The sequence below is a fragment of the Gobio gobio genome (assembly GCF_949357685.1).
Source record: "Gobio gobio genome assembly, chromosome: 5".
NCBI lineage: Eukaryota > Metazoa > Chordata > Actinopteri > Cypriniformes > Gobionidae > Gobio > Gobio gobio.
In genome coordinates this window covers 9,550,436-9,568,762 of record NC_137101.1, presented here as the reverse complement: position 1 = coordinate 9,568,762, position 18,327 = coordinate 9,550,436, and the positions used below count along the sequence as shown (strand labels likewise).

Genomic DNA, 18,327 nt, shown 5'->3' with positions numbered 1-18,327 from the left:
CATGAATTAGGGCTGTCAAAAACACTTGTATGAGACCTTTTACTGGACAAAAAAATTAAGTGAATCATCATATTAAACGTCATGTGTATCGTATCTGTAATAGTACTACCATTTTGGTTATTAAACTGGTGAGCGATGAAGTAGTTTAAGGAGGGCGAGTACTAACAGGTCAATGAATAAGAACACCCGTCCCTCCGTGTCCCAGAAGCATCTGCAATGTCCCACATTCAGTCTCTCTCTCCGCCCGAGATGCTCCATTACTCCACTTAGCCCTATATTTTTAGCCCGTAGCACAGGCCATCTTCCCTCCATCACCCAGATGTGTCACTTCACCACTCTATCAGCCCAGCATCTGCCACAACAAACCTTTCAGCAAAATACACTGAAAGACGCAGAGGTCAAGATCAACACCTCTGCAACAGGAAGTGCACATTTGGCACTTTCATCTCAGATGATATTGAGAGACTCCAGATATAGGGCGGCTGTTTATCTGTGGCTGACCGTCCTGACACCTGACTGGCTGCTAATCCCACGATCCTCTTTAACGGCGTGAAGGCATGACGGCCGCGAACTTCCTGTCATTGTCCCCACAGCAGAATCACAAACAAACACCACAATAGGGGCAACAAAAGCATGTGGTGAGGTTGCTTGGCCCTCTGGGTATTGTTACGTACTGCCAAAAAGGATTTCGCTACATCCTTAGGCCTAACGTTCTGAGTATATCAATAATATGCAACTATAAATAAATATAAAGCTGAAAAAAATAAATACCAACACATATTGGTTTGAGGCTATAAATAAGGAACCGGGAAAAATCAGGGCATGCGGGATAAAAAAGTAGGTCGGTTTATGTGGAATGGGGCACCGCAATGCGCAAGCTGCTTCAGCAGGTGATGTAACCCAACCAAACTTTGGACAGAGAGTTTAACGCCCATCTGGCTCAAAGTTAATCATTCCCTTCTCCTGCTCTCAATTAATAACCAGAAAAAGTGTGTATGTTGATGTTTTTTTCCACGCGGTCAATTGACATATTCATGGGTCCATCTATCCTAAAAGAAGAAAGGAAAACATGTAATTTTAAAGTTTTAAGGGACACAATTATTGACTGCAGGCGGCCTTTAACTTTTCGATAGCCTACGTATATTTAAAATGTGCGGTCTTTCTTATTTGGGGAAAACGGACAGCAAATATTCATAACTCATCTTGTAGTACAGCTTTTGTCCAATCAAATTCTCTCTAAAATGACAAGCAAAGTACCAAAAGCATAACAAATAATGGTTATGAGAGCTTTGTTGTCACACCTCAATTTCCAGTTTCAATAGGAAATGCACACATTTCAAGTGTGACCCACACTGACTGACTGACCCACTAATGGAGGGTTGATCTGTATCAACTGACCTACTCTTTTACCCACAACAGCCTACTTTACAACCCACAGTGCTAACTAGCTTTGGATTTGATACTAACCAGTGTTCACAAGGCACCTTAATGACAGGCTGTCCATCTCATGTCACACACTAGGGTCCTGATATGAGCTGTGTTTCGGTTTGACTCTGCACAACACAGTGCTGTGCTAAAACCCCCACAGCCCTGCCTGTTCCTATGACAGATCATGTGCACAGATATTTCCAGACATCAGCTAAATCACCCAAGACCTGAGGAATAAAACAAAAATGAACTACTTTGATCGAACTGTGAGGACAGCCCAGGGTAAACGGAATATGCTTTAAAATGCCTTGCACAAAGAGGGAATTATGGGATTGAGATATTAAAAATAAGAGGGGGAAATTAAAAGGATTATTATTTTTTTCAGGTTTACCACAAGTTAAGCATGCATTCTTTTCCCAAAGAAAAGTTTTTAACTTTGTGATAGATTAAAAAAAAATATATATATAGATTTTATAGATTAGATTACTGTAATGCTTTATTAGCTGGTTGTCCTGCATCATCAATAAACAAGCTACAGTTAGTCCAAAACGCAGCTGCTAGAGTTCTTACTAGGTCAAGAAAATATGATCATATAACACCAATTTTATCATCTCTACACTGGTTACCTATTAAGTTCCGTATCAATTACAAAGTATTGCTACTGACCTATAAAGCCCTAAATGGTTTAGCTCCAGTGTATTTAATGGATCTTTTATCGCCCTACAATCCATCGCGCTCTTTAAGATCACTAAACTCGAGGCTTCTGGTCATTCCTAGGATATCTAAGTCCACTAAAGGAGGGAGGGCATTTTCACATTTAGCTCCTAAACTCTGGAATAGTCTTCCGGATATTGTTTGAGGTTCAGACTCGCTGTCCCAGTTTAAAACTAGATTAAAGACGCATCTCTTTAGCCAAGCATTCACATTATAAATACGTTTTATACTACAGTTAAATCGCACCAACAGCATTAATATTCTGAACAGCAGCTATGCTAATTATTTCCCATCTGCTTTTCTGTTGTTATCTCGGGACACTAGTCCCGAGGTAACTAGTTCGTCAGCTCCAGTTTGTATCCAGCCTCTCATGGAGACTTCAGATGCTCCTGTGATGAGACGACTCGACGCCTGTGAAGAGACGACTCAACGCCAGCGTTGTTATGGCCTAAAATAATACATGATTGATTAACTTATCCTAACATTTTTCTTTAACATTCTCTTTCTAACATTTTTCAATGTACATTTATGAAATGCACTTTCTGTGAAGCTGCTTTGAAACAATGTGTATTGTGAAAAGCGCTATACAAATAAATTTGAATTGAATTGAATTGAATTATAAGTTTATCCATTTAAACAGTTATTCACAACTCAAATAGCAAAAGTTTAATAAATAGAACCAATGTTGTAATTAACTAAGCTATAATTAACTTATTCTGAAACTAAAACCATAAAAAGAAAGCACTTCAAATTAAATAAACAAGTATTTAAGACATTTAAAACTATTTCAGCTAGTTCCCAAGGCAACATCTCTCATTTTCATTTAGTTTACCTTGATGTACTAAAATTACTAAAACTGAATGACATTAGACACATTAAAAAACAAAAAAAAACTATTAAACGTGACAAAAAACACCCAAATTACAACAGCAAATATAAAAATATAATTTTGATTCATATTTTGAATGTTTCTATGATACTAAACTAACATTCACTAAATAGAATTATCTATCGATTCTCCAAATCACTTGTCCTCTGTAGCGTCATGGACAAATAGGATATCAAATAAAATGATAAATCAATAAGCACTTCCTAGCCACATAGACATTATTTTCCGTGACAGAATGTAGTATTAAAAACCGGAACATTTCTTTAACACGGATTTAAAATAACATTTTCTTTATTCAAACATGAGACGTATGAGATCACAGATGGCGCACAATCATTCATAACAGTAAAAAATGAACTCTGACTCACAGATGACAAACTCCAGGTAACTTTATCAACCTCCATCCGAAAGTACAAAGTGTGCTTGACTGCAGAAAAATGAGAAAAAAAAGACGAGTGCAGGGATCTGTGACGATCAGCTGTCGCTTAGAGACGCTGGAATGTAAACACCATGTGAGACGCAGTGAGATCACTGTGGGCAACAACACAGACTCCTTCAGTTGAATGTGAGTGACACCAAAGTGTCTGTTCCCTATCGATGTGCCTCGCCATAAATATTTTAAAGGTAGGATGAAAGAAGTCTCAAAAGACACACTCTCACTCGAACAGAGAGTTCTGGAACTGCGTCCTTGGGGAGCCGTTCACACAGGACACGTTCTTGCGAATGAAACAGAGTGCAGGAGTCTCAAAAGGCAAAATTGAACTTATGACAGAGCCTGATTACAAAAACTAAAGTCTCACCATTAGAAGCCATTTCCCAAGCACACGATTATAACCATGTTGCATTTAAAGGTGCAGTGTGTAATATTTATGAGGATCTATTGACAGACATGCAATATAATATACACAACTATGTTTTCAGTGGAGCATAAAGACCTTTCATAATGAAGCGTTATGTTTTTATTACTTTAGAATGAGCCACGGGTCCCCTTACAGTGAAGTCGCCATTTTGCGCCGCCATGTTTCTACAGTAGCCCAGAGCCATAGAGAGAGAGAGTTGCGACAACTCCATAGACTCCAATGGAACGTTTTTTTTTTACAGCAATGGCGGCTCGTGGAGACACGTGGCAGAACAGACCGTTTGTGATGCAATTTTAAAAGCAGTGTTTCCCCTACAATGTATTCACAGCGGCGCAGCGCCGCCGCTGGATTTTCAGCGCCACTGCAAAATCTTCACATGATCAGTAATATCACGACATTCACTTACACACTGTAAAGGAGAGAGAAAGAGATTGACGATGGCCAGAGAACTAAACAAAAATGTAGTCTGCTTACACTTTCACAATATCACAGGGCTGTGATATTAATCTTTTTTTCGCTTCCAAGGATTAAAAAAAGAAGATATGAGGTAAAACTATTATAAACTATGCTCGCGCATCGTCTAGCACAACTTCCTTCCCTTCACAGCGCGCGCTGTCATTTCTCCTCAAACATGCATTTAACGTCAGATTCAGCACAATCCGTGATTGTTGGCAAATGCACTCTCCACTTTGGCTAAATTGCAGAACGTGTTTGATTAAATGAAAAGCACAATAATCCGCGCAACAGACGCTGTTTCCAAGTTCAAGGCAGGCGTGTGTGTGTGTGTGTGTGTGTGTGTGTGTGTGTGTGTACGCACGCTGCGAAACGGACCGAATTGCACATATGCTTCGTGTGCGCGACTAAACCATCAAATACACAACAAAATAGCCTATATGTCAAAATGACAGGCTTGGAGAGTATTCACTTAAACACAGTTTAGCTTAAATGGGCGTAAAGGGGAGAATGATTTTAGATCTGCGTCTTAAAGGGGCAGCATCTAATAAACTTGGTGACGATTGAGCCATAATGTGAATCAAAACAACAATATATTTGATTAATAAAAACTTAAAGGTGAACTATGTAGGATTTTTGCAGTAAAATATCCAGAAACCACTAGGCCAGTGTTATATATTTTGTTCAGTTGAGTACTTAGAATATCCCAACTGTTCTAAACTATTTGTAAATCGTGAGAAAATTGCTATTTTAACCAAGGAACCGGGACGTGTGAGCTATGCTTGTGAGGGAGTCGCCTGTCGATTGCGTCATATCTGCGTCACCCTCGGTCTCCGGTTTTATTCAGTGAAACACTTTACTCTCACTGCAGTGTGAACAAGTGTCATAGCAGCCGCCGAGCGAACGTCATAACTTCCTTTTCAACACACTCAGATATATCTAATACGATAAACAGAGTTGCGTTACCTCAGACTCATGACTGGAAAAGAGGAAGTAGCGCCGGCAACCGTGTCATAATAAAAGTCCCGCCAGCGACTATGCCATAATAACAGTCCCGCTCTTCAATCACTCCTGCGGCCTTGCTCAGCTCCACAACACTCGCTCCTGCTCTGCTTCAGACTACAGTAATGTCAATAATCGCATCCATGAACATGATTTCTGCCCGAGTCCTATCCTGACTGTTTTCCACCGGCTGTGAGGTGAAGACCACATGTCCCGAGATTCTGCGCTCAAACGTGCCGTCATCAAACTACGCCTTTGTTTTGAACAGGCGACCTCTAGTGGACGGAAAAGTTACATAGTGTAGCTTTAAGGTAAAAAAAAAACATCATGTAATAATATTTCCCAATATTAGGCTACTGTTTTTTCTGGTATTTTTGATTAAATAAATGCAGGCTTGATAAGCATGAGACTTTTTGCAAAAACATAAAATAGTATCCAAACACTATGGGGTTTTTTGTTGGGTTTTTTTACATATTGCCCCTTTCTTACATTTGAGCCCTTGCCCCTTAGGAACTTTCTGCACGTCCCTGCAGGTTATTGAAGTAAAATAGGCTATAAGATAGTCACCTTTTAAACTAATGAAAAGCTTAATTTGGATTTTAATGTTCAAAATGTCTATTTCTATTTCTATCCACAAAACTTGCCAGAAGTCATGGTTTATTTTAATTTTTTATTTATTCCGGAGGTGCATGCCCCCGGACCCCCCCGACGAGCGGCTTGGTAACAACCTCCGGCACGTAACAGCACCGCTGCTGGAAAAAATTCTAGGGGAAACACTGAAAAGGTAAGACGTTTAATCAGTAAGATTTTAAATGATCAGCACATCTTAATCAAAATAACTTGTACATTAAAGCCTGCTTGTGTAGATTATTCATCATTAAAAAAAATTATATTTTAAAAACAACATCGCTGTAACAACATACTCATGCTACATACACATGTCGATGTGTAATAAAATTATTGAAAATCAATGCATTTATTGACTATTATTTACCAAAAATCGCAGTTCTATCACTGTGACTATCAATTTGAATTGCCCATCAAAGCACTTCCTGGAACTATTCGAGGTCTACATGAATCACGTGACTATCAAGCGTTTTGAACTTCCGTTGTCGCAACTCTCTCTCTCTATGGCTCTGCAGTAGCCCTAAACAGACAAACTGCTCTACAGAGCGCTAGTCACTCTCTGCTGACTCAGACGACGACATCTTTGTCCTGTGTCGGCCACCGTAGCTTCTCTATGTGCTTCGAAAGGGAGGGGTGAGCGGTTGCAATTCGCAACCTCACCACTAGACGCCGCTAAAATTTACACAGTGCACCTTTAACTGTATTTTTCAATCATATTTTAAGCAATGCAAAACCATGGCGAACAGCGTGCTTCTGAAGTGTCTCAGCTGAAGGATAATCCATTATTTAACAACTTTAATTTAATGGCCAAATTCTCTTATCGGGCGAAAAACTAACATTTATGGTGGCCGATATATTGTGCACGCCAACCATTTCTAAATTATTTACGGCTGAAATGTTACACGTATGTAACAAGCAAAGTATTTATCATACTGTACTTTAAATAACATTAAAAAAGAAATGTCAGAAAGATACCAGTTTTGCTGCTGTTCATAAATACCTGTAGTGATGTTGTACAATGCTCCTCTATCATATCACCCGAAACGGAGTCATCAATGTCCCAATGTGTAGTGAGCCAGTGTCCTTGCTCCTTACTAGGGTTGTCCCCTAATAGTCAACTAAATGTTAGTCGATGAGAAGAGGCTTAGTCAACCAAATTTTAAGTAGTCGGGAAGTCACGTAGTCCATGATAGACAGTTAAGTTGGTAGGAACTCCAAATGTTTGCCTATCATTCACTGACCTCAAAGATGTAATATAATATAAACATAATTTATATTTTAAAGGCTCACTATTATGGTTTAGTATTTCTATGTAATGTAGAACAATGTTAGCAATGTTGCATATAATATCCTCCTCAGCCAGCAGCCCTGTGTCCTGTGTGAAAGGCTGATGCAGATTCAAAGAGATTATCTGCCAATCAGAGCATAACACACATACAGACTGACACACATGGCACAAATGGTGTCAAAGCGATGACCACGGAGGAAAGTAGGCCACTATATGGCGCAGAGAGCAAATGTAGCACAGTTGGACCAAATGTGAGATGGGCACTGGATGGTACTGTAGGAATTTTGTGTGTGTTGTGTGTGTGTGTGTGTTTGTGGGATGTAGAAGCAGTCTGGCTCAGTCCGGCAGTATACAAAGAAACCTTTCAGTATGTGGAGTTTGGTTAGAGAGAGTACAGAACCAGGAACAGGCTCACACACACACAGACAAGAAACATACACTCACATTACATGCTAAATGTACTGATACATTTAGGCCGCATTTACACTGCAGGTCTTGATGCACAAATCCGATTTGGTGACTATATCCGATTTTTTTGACGACCAACTTACATCATCTTTTAAAAGTGACCCGTATCCGATATTTGCATTTACACTATACACTGACGAAACAGCCCCAGACGTTCAGACCCGGAAAAGGAAGTAAAACGGCGTGATATGCACTATCTCTAAAGGTCAGCAAAACATTGCTCTCATAAGGCAGAGAAAAAAAGAGGAGAGCCCTTAATCGCAGTTTGTCCACCGGAGTTGACGACATTCGCCCTTTTTCAATGACGTACGACTCGCATTTACTGGGGAATATCCGATTTGACCGCTTACATGGCAGACGCAAATGCACGTATCCGAATCATATCAGATTTATTATCACATATGAGTGAGGCCTGAGTCCGATCTGAGGATATCGGAATTCATGCGTTTTTTTTCCTGCTTACACGTTCACATGTCATATCCGATCTGTGCCACATGAGTGGGAAAAAATCGGAATTGGGTCACTTGAACCATGCAGTGTAAATGGGGCCTTAAATGGGCAGACACCAATGAACCCATGCCCTTGCTGGCGCCATGCACTAGTTTAAGAAACGGACGTTTCTAAGAAGAGATCAACAGATATTGCGTTATCATGAACGATACTCATCAGAGCTGCACGATTAATCGTTAAAAGATTGTGATCTCGATTCAAACACCCACGCGATCTCATTCCTAAAATGACAGCGTTTCTCCTGTGTCTATTAAACCTTTGACAAAATCACACCGGAACATTCAAATCCTCGTTGGTACAGCCGCTGAGCCAGAGAGAGCCGTTGTAATATGTTTAAAACAGCTTCACAAACCGTCTTTTCATTATTTCTGTGTAACAAATATTCATATTAGATGTGCTGGGATACAAGTTTATAGGTCAGATATAAACACTAATGCCAACGTAGGCTATGAAAATAGAACATCCCTTTTTGAAAGTAACATGGCGCTCTTAATTAAGATTGTATCGATTATATCATTATGCCACTCGGTGGCGACAAGTGACTTAAAAAATGTATTTGTTATTGAATCATTCGAGACATTCGCTGTTAAAAACGCTGTTCATCCAGTAATTAAACAAGTGAAGTATGTACGAGTGAGTCATTGAATCATTCATTCAAACCGTTTTTTTTTTTTAAATAAATAATTAATTCCGATCAATTAAGCATTTTAAATCTGCAGTCTGTAAGTTGCCTCTTTGTCGCCATCTCTGTTTGAAACCTGCAATTGCAGTTATTTGTTTAATCTTTATGTGGGTTGTGCATCGACACGGTTCCTCAGCGCGGATGAATATAATGTTTTGAGGAGTTTGTGTGGCTGTCAGTCACCGCACCGGTCTGGATACAGTACTTCGGAATTACAGATTCTTTGTCTTGGAATTATGACCAAAATAAGAATTTTCACCAGAAAATGTCATCTGAACAAGTAACATGTCTGCCACTTTTGTGAGGAGAAAAAAAACATTACAATAAATCACGCAACCAACGGTGATTAAATCGAATTATCACTTAGCTCATATCACATCAAACCGTGCAAATGATTATTATTGTACTTTGTTCTCAAATTGTCCATGTTAACAACATCAGCATTGCGTGACTGTGTATTTAGTGTGTATTAGCGTAACCTGTAGATTTCTAGTCTTTTGCTTTTGACTACAGGTGAATTTCCAGTTGTCACTAGGGATGTGACGGTGAGGAAATTTTCCCGCCAGTTAATCGACGTGTGACAACACCGGTAATTCCGGTATCACCGGCGGGGGCTTTTAAATCACTAATTCTATCTAACCAAAAGTAACATGCACACGACCGCTTGGGCTTTCATAACGCAACTGAAAACTGAACTGAAAATGCGCCAGTGCACGCACACTGTGAATGAAAGCTCGTCTGTAAATGCGCGCTCTGTGAGGCCATGAGTGCGTCTCAATCAGCTCCCTCGTTTAGTAGTCAGGGCACTGATCAGGCATTGATCAGTCTATGATTGAGACGCACGCCATGAATGGATGACAGTTCGTCCGTAAAGCCTTGTTTATACTCGACGCGCTGCAAAAATGACGTCATCGCAGAGTGCCAAGCGGACGAGGCGCGCGCGCAGTCAGCGGAGCCAGACGAAAAAGAAAAAAAAAATCTAAACGACGGTGGGCGGTGCCACGGTGGGCAAGTGATGTAACCGCCGTGGAGTCTGAACATCGGTAACACCGACTATCGTAGCAAGCCTAGTTGTCACTGATGATTGTTGTTTGGACCTTTCTGGATTACAATCCACCATCAAAATGATACGTTTAATTATTCCAGCTGCTGTGAGAAAAGGCTATAAATGATCTGCCACCTGCAGCATCCCCATATGCGATACTACTACTAGCCGGAATCCTCCTTTATGTATACAGACGTGACGTAATGACGCAAAGACATACTCAAATTTCCCGCGGAAAGCCACCAGTAGCACTCAAATTATAACACATCATTACAAGCTTACCGTTGTGAATCGGGCTAAGGTAAGGAGTTTTAAACACTGGCTGGTTATGTACTTAAGATAATTTTTAACCACAAAGAGTTACGGACTGCAGATTTAAATAATTCCAATTTATCCAGAATCATGTCAGAATGACAGAATGTCAGATTAAAAAAGCAATTTAGTATTTTATTATTATTTAGTAGTAGTAGTAGTAGGAGGAGTATTAGTATCGAAACATCATCAAAATAATAATAATTCTTTAGAGACACACCAAAAAGTGTCTTTTATCTGTATTTAACAACTAATGAACAATTAAGTATAAAAGTCTGAAAATCAGCTAAAGATATAAGTCAAATTGATTAGAATGATTAGATCTATCTCTAGTTAATAGCCTTGTTCTGGAAACCGAACCGGGACTTGAGGGAAATGACAACAAGCACACAAATAAACACACACACACGTACATTCTTTGCATGTTTGAAATATCTTTCATTGTGAGGGGTGCAGGGTCCAGGGCTACAGGCTACAATAGTTTTCCTCTCATAACACCCAGATCACACACCAAAAGAGTTTGCCCTGATTTAGGCCTGTATTACACACCTCTCTTCCTGTGTTTGGTAACTGGTTGTTCTTCCTTAAAGGTTAACATTGTTCAAATAGCCATCGGCAGATTACAAAACCATTTGGGGAAGTTTCCGCATGACTTGGCAAATGCTTAATGTCAATCTCAAAGTCCTGAATCACAATCAGCAGCACAACCTGATGTCATTACAGTGACGAGAAGGACATGAATGGCCTCTCTGATTAGGTCATTTCCTGTGAGGTTCGCCACTTCCTCTTTAAGGAAGGCAGAAGAGAAGGTTCTGAACAATCCGTGCTCACCTCCAATAACAACTGAACAAAAAAAAGTGTGAATAATCACAGTTGGAACGGTCACTGTCAATACAGAAAATGTAATGGCACCTGATCTGGGTCGCATCCTTGAGAATGAGAATTAGAGAGAAAACCAGAGTGGCACAATGAGGAAGAGAAAAATGGAGAGAATTCTGGTTGCCAAAAGCAACATGCCCTTTCTAGAAGACATGTGCACTGCTAACAGGGTCCAAAAACTGTGAACCACTTCATGAATGTGAACTATTCAGAGGAGCTGAAAAACACCTTTCATATCACGGTCTCAACTATTTATACCTGTACCAAAAATATATGATTAATAAAAATACAGATAGAAAAAAAGAGACTGACATTAAAGAAGCCACATTATTAAATCACAAAGGTCAACTTTTTTTAAAATACCACCATGATAAATCACATGAATAATATATACATAATGTATAAATTATATTATGATGAGATTAGTGACTAATTGCCAGCAGTTCATTAGACTTTAATTATATAACATATATACTACTACTAATAATAATAATAATAATAAAATATAATTATATAACATTATGTAGTATATTTAACTATTGAATATAATAATTATAACATACTAAAATAACACATTTTATAATTATATAACACACTAATAATATTAATAACATTTAAATATAATTATATAATACATTATAGTATTAATTATTATAATAAATATATAACACAGTAAAAAATATAATACATTTAACAAATATAATAATTTAATAACATTTTATAAATGGTCGACCAAGAATGGATGAGTCGATTAGTTAGATTGACTACCACCAGTAGCTCATAAGACATAAATATATAACATATACACTAATAATAAATATTTAAATACAAATAATATAGATTTTTATATTTAATATAATAATTATATAACAATAAAAAATAATATAAAACATTTAATAACTATAAAAATTCCATAATATAAAATAAAATGTGTTTTTTTTAATCTATTTTTTAATAAGCAAATTTTGTTCCATTTTAATTATTGTGCTGACAGTGTATCGTTCTTTTGTAGCTAGACAGTTGTTTTGTTTTGGCACCCATAAATACGTCACATATAAACGCCCTGTAAAAATGTGTCTAATTTCTAAGAACCAATAAGTCAACTCATTCTTGCAACCAAAAACCAAAAGTTATTTCAAAAGTAATCAGGAAGATAGTGAATGACGTTCTGTGGCTTACATGAGAAAGACGGTCTTCATCTAGAACAAAGACAGAGCAGAGACCAACACATGGAACAACGCTGACTTTTGTATCCGGTTTGTCTGACTAGGCTTGTATGAAAAGTTTGTGGTGGGAGGAAAAGCAAGTGGGTGTGCAGCCAGTCAGAGGTGTCTGTATTGTATGCAGAGCATCAGCTGTTCTTCAACAAATTAACGGTATCCCCATCATGTCCTTGACCTACTGAATGTACAAGAACCCCATTGCAAAGAGAACAAGAGACATTGATTCTCATATAACAACCCACTGCCTCACTGCGAGGAGCTTTGCACAGGTCAAGTTACATTAATGCCTGCAACAATGTGTTTCCTCCGCCTCACTTACCTTACCCACAAACACACAAGACAGCATGAACAATCACTCTGCAAATCAATGCATGATTCTGGAGTGAGAAACACGCTGGCTACTTTATTTTCTCACGTTTACACTCAATTTATTTCTACACCATTGTGTCTCTTTCCCCACAAACCCTTTACATGTTCATTTCAATGATATGTTTACATGTGCACCAATAATGCGATTATTTCTAATAATCAGAATCAGAGTACGGTCTTAACCGCAGTAAGACGTTTACATGAAAACTCAATTTTCATTATTCTGATTATATACAAGGATGGTTATACCACACTCAGATAGGCATGTTACCAGCCATTGTTTTCATCTACTCACATCAAATTCAAAATACATTTTTATGTACGTACTGGATATTATTCGACGCCATGATGAACATCTCAATGCTGGGTTTACCTACGCTGCCGCCGTGTTCTTCACGCCTTCTGGATGAAGATACGGAGGAGAGACTGCACAGCGAGTTTAAGAGTTTAAATCGGCTGACCCTGACCTCTAAACATCGCCATCGGTTATAGAAAAACCCATATCGGTTGATCTCTACTCAAGACTAGTTTCTCCATGATGACTATTAGGGTATGTTACACGACAACGATGTACTAAAAACGGAAAAGATTTTCCGGTAACACTTTAGAATAATGGTCATTAGTTAACATTAGGTCCTGTTCTTCGTGATCCCATTTTTCAAACTTTAGTTAGTGTGTAATGTTGCTGTTAGAGCATAAATAATACCTGTAAAATTATAAAGCTCAAAGTTCAATGCCAAGCGAGATTTTATTTAAGAGAAGTTCCCTTTCAAAGCCTACAGTGAACGGCTGGTTTGGACTACATCCCTGTACTTCCTGCTTTAATGACGTCAGTAGAACAGTTTGTTGACTAACCTCCGCCCACAAGAATACGCAAAAAAGGGGGCCTGGTCTTGTTGCTCCCGCGTGGAGAAGAGGAAGTGTTGCGTTCGTAGAGTGTGTTTTTTACACGCGAAACATGAACACATGTTATATTGCACACTGTAAACACAATCAAAGCTTCAAAAAAACAGGAAAAACGGGACCTTTAACTAATAATGAACTGCACTTATGAAGCGTTTATTAATCTTTGTTAATGTTAATTTCAACATTTACTAATGCATTATTAAAATCTTGTTAACATTAGTTAATGCACTATGAACTAACATGAGCAAACCATGAACCGCTGGATTTATATTAACTAACGTTAACAAAGATGAACAAATACAGTAACAAATGTACTACTCATGGTTAGTTCATGTTAGTTAATACATTAACTAATGTTAACTAATGACCATTATTCTAAAGTGTTACCGATTTTCCTTTGCATTTTTCGTGCACAGACAACAACGTTGTCAAAACGATCCATGAAAATGACAACAACAACAACAACAACAACAACAAAAAAAACACTTCATGCCAGGCCAGTAGTTGGCGATGTCAAAAAAACACTGCGCGCCTATATACTGTAATGTGCATGCGCATCGTCGTCTTCAAACGTTCGTTTTTGTAGTTTACAAATTTTTTCCCCCCAAAAGTTTGCATTTTCAGGCTCCCAAAACAGTGCTGTTGTGTAAATGAACGGGCAAAAGGCATAAAAAGTATTACGTTTTTAGTTGAAAATGGTGTCGTGCAAGCACCTCCTAAATAAATAGCATCCATTTTCAGTGCTAGAAATATTACATTTTAACCATTTATTCTCAAATGGGCTGGTCCTTGTTATCACATACACAGGTGAATATGATTTGTTTGCATGATACCTCAATGATACTTCAAATCATGTGGCTAGGTGTAATATCAGGACCATAACCATCATAGACATTGCAGGGGACAAGTCCCTTGCAATAATTACACCCCAAATGTTATTTGCAAATAGTTCAAAATTATTATTTCCCAACAAGAATTACACCTAGAATATCCTTCGTTGTTCGGTTTCTATAGGCTTTATGAAAAATTGTTCCCCCCTCAATCTTCAAGACATGGTCATGTGTAATATTATATTTTAAAGAAGTTTTTACCTGATAGTCTAAAAAAACAGGCTAAATAATCCCACAGATCTACTTTGAAGGAGCGACCAAACTTTTGATGGACACTTTTGACTTTGGCCAGTAAGCAACCCCTTAGCAACACCCTGGTAACAATCAACAAAACCCTATCACATCACAGAAATGGGTTCTGCAACTGCCTTTTACTGAAAATCTAGTTCACTAGTCTAGCACTGATTCAATAGACTAGCAGTTTGTCAATCGAAAAACCAACAGTGTCCAATTTCTAAGGATCGTATCACTTCCATGTTCCATCCCAGATTTTCAGAGGAACGCTTTAACATGTTTTGAAGATTCCCAAACACCCAATTACCAACAAAACAACAAAGCATCTCATCCGTATAAAAAGACGTTTACACTTCACGCTATCAGAAAACACATTAGACAATCACATACCCTTAAGAAGCTAGAGGGAGGGATGAAATATGAGTATGAAGAACGGTTTATTAAGAAGACCAAAATAAAAGCGTAAAGTGTGCGTGGGAGTGTGAGAAAGCGAGAACAAGACTGAGAGACGCTTTTTTCGTGACGCCTTTTTATGGGCCATGCATAATCAGCATGATCCACCACCACAATAAAGACAGTGAAGTACAAAGGACTCAGAAGCGACAAAGGCCATGTAACCCTGGTCTTCTGTTACAACACACTAACACAACGTGAAACTGTATCATGAGCTTCATCTGGGTGAGGCATTGGACCTATTGTCCTCATGTTACATTCACTATCATCATCAAAAGCACAACTAGAGCACATAGGGAAACAACGGCGTGCCTATATCTTATATACCCAACATTCATCATCATCATCATCACCATCATCATCACCATGTGGGTCACATTACATGCAGCCTCCCCAGAGCACAGCCAAGCCACAGTCCCCAATTTGGGTCATCCATGCAACAGCTGCATGCCAGGCTGTGGAACGCACCCTCATTTCCATCTTAAGAGTCCCTGATTGAGAAATAGGCATCATCCCTCGGCTGGCAAACCCCTAAACTGGCCACCCGCCCATGATCGCATCCAAACGAGGCACATGTATTCATATCCATGCATACATGTCTGCTCATTTGCGGCATTCAACGCACGCACGCACGTTTTCATCCGCTGCATTTGCTTGACTCACACAAATAGCCCAGGCATAACACAGAGGGCATATGAAGTTGGCACCACACTGATGTTCTCTACTACGTTCAAGTGTTTTAAAAGCAACCCCCTTTGCTCTGCTGGAGGGCAGGACTACATTTGTCCACGTTCACGATTCATTAAACCCATCAACACATTTCCCAGGGTTACGAAGTCACCTGTGGTTTGCCTTGAGAATGTGTAGATGACGACTGAATCTGCGGTTTGTCTAGTAACCCTCTTCAAAATAGTGATTAATAATGTTAAATATTGACGTTTAAAAGTGCATTTTAGACAGATTGTCAAGTATAAATAGCCTTCATACTGTCTTCATTTTATATACATTTTTATGTCATATCAACTGCAATATAATAATATTTAAAGGGTCTGATATTAATTATTATTCTTAGAAATTCTCATATAAATCATGATCACAAAGAAAATATGCCACTGATCACAAGTATTAGCATTCTGAATAAGTAACTGATTGAAACTCGTTGTAAAATTGTGTGTTAAAGTGTTTGGAAAATGGATTACCATTCCTACCAACATAAACATATAGCCTATATATATATATATATATATATATATATATATATATATATATATATATATATATATATATATATATATATATATATATATATATATATATATATATATATACACACACACACACGAGGTTTCAAACTATGACTAACTTTTGGAAACTTTTCCAGGGAATACAAAGCTATTTAAATGGTCAAATATGGGATTAAATTGGTCTATCAGGTTTGTAACTGCACTGACACGCATAACTGGTTCAAGTGAACAGCATTTAATAAATGTTTATTCAATAGAACAATTTAATTTCAGTATTATGATTATATTTGTGGAAAGACAAACGTAAAACAAAACTACGAAAACAAATCTGCAAAGGCTGTCAAGATTGTTATTAACCAGGTGGTGGAATTTGGTACTAGTCAAAGCTTAAATAAACAGTTCCAAGCAACGGTTTTTCTTTTCTTTTATAGCTAAACCAACAACAACATTTAAACACGACATATAGTTCGTGTTGACAAAACAACCGTCGAATAAACAACATTTAAATCACATTACTCGACCCAAACACTCCTCAAACCCTGGCAGTTTTGTTCGTTAAACATAAGTGACAAACATCGCATTAGCGTCGGGTTCACCTTCCGCTTAAGCGAAAATTATCGTTACAAGACACGCAACACCACTCACCAGAGACGGTAAACGTTGTTTGGACGCGAGTCCCTGCCCTCGCCTGCTTCTCGGAGGCCGGATGCCGTCTTTCCACTCTCCGCCAACACACAAGCCGCCTTTCCGACGAAAAACACACAGCCTCACCCGAGCTATGTCGGTCAAACTCGAGCAGATATCCTCAGTAGAACGGGTCGGAGGAGCTTCGCGTGCGGTTCACTATGGCGATCGTTTCCCTGGAGCGTACGGTGCTCGAGGCCGGGAGGGGTGCTGCTGCTGCTGCCCGTATATTGACGCCTCCGCCTAGGGGTGACATCGGAGGAAGAGGAAAACCTTCTTGCACAATTATTTGAACATCGCACTGACATGTAACTTGACAAACAGCGCTACCTGGAGTCAAATGGCCGCTATGAAACATATTTTCTCGTGCTGTGGCGTCGTGGATAACGGCAGATTTGATAACCAAAAGGTTGTTGTAGGTTTGAACCTCATGAATTGGATTACGTTTTTAATTTAGTTCATTTTTAATCCTCTATGGTATGTATTATGTTCTAACCATGAAATATTTTTAAATACGTTTTTATTACATGAAATCGCTCTAATCATAGCATTTTCACTGTCACACAAGATAAAAATGAATTAGTATTGTCATCACTTAAAATGCAATAAATGGTTAAACATTTATTTGTCTTACATGACCGTATTCATATAAAAACTGCTTTTGTATTTAGATTTTTCATTTTTTTTTGCCAAATCTCAAAATTGTCCTGTGGTGTGAATGTCTCAAGCATGGTTCAATAAATTACAACTTTTATCAATTAAAAAGAAAAGCATACAAATGTTAATAAATACCTCAGGCATAATTTTAGTAAATGACAATAATAGTTTTCATCCACATATTTCTAAAAGGGTATAGGAACTTGTATATTTTTTATAGATTTTAAATCGGGATATTCCACTGACAAGTTTATTAGTTGAAGGACCCCATTCAAGATGTTACTGTGAAGCCCAAGACATGTGCACATGGTAAGATTTTGTCTCAGATTGTACAAATATTTAACTTTTTTGTAACCACTAACGATACTCGGTTACTTAACGTAACCTCGGTTCTCTCTAGAAGAGGGAACGAGTATTGCGTAAGTTCCTTACGCTACGGGAAAGTATTCTTTCTTCGAGATTTCTGAAAAACCCAAAATTATCCTTAATTTTGTAACATTGTCAACGCAG

At 38.3% G+C, this 18,327-nt stretch overlaps 1 protein-coding gene across 2 annotated transcripts in view; it reads right to left on the bottom strand.

Annotated features, from left to right (window-relative positions):
* cdk17 (cyclin dependent kinase 17) overlaps positions 1 to 17,411 on the bottom strand; it is a 63,223-nt gene extending 45,812 nt beyond the window's left edge. The window contains exon 1 of one of the 2 annotated variants that reach the window (XM_079817218.1): positions 17,122 to 17,411. The gene's annotated coding sequence lies outside the window, so the exon portion shown is untranslated. Of the gene's footprint in view, positions 1 to 6,973; positions 7,355 to 17,121 lie in introns of those variants that run through there. The other variant, XM_079817219.1, reaches the window with a different exon arrangement.
* Between the last annotated feature and the right edge of the window lie 916 nt (positions 17,412 to 18,327).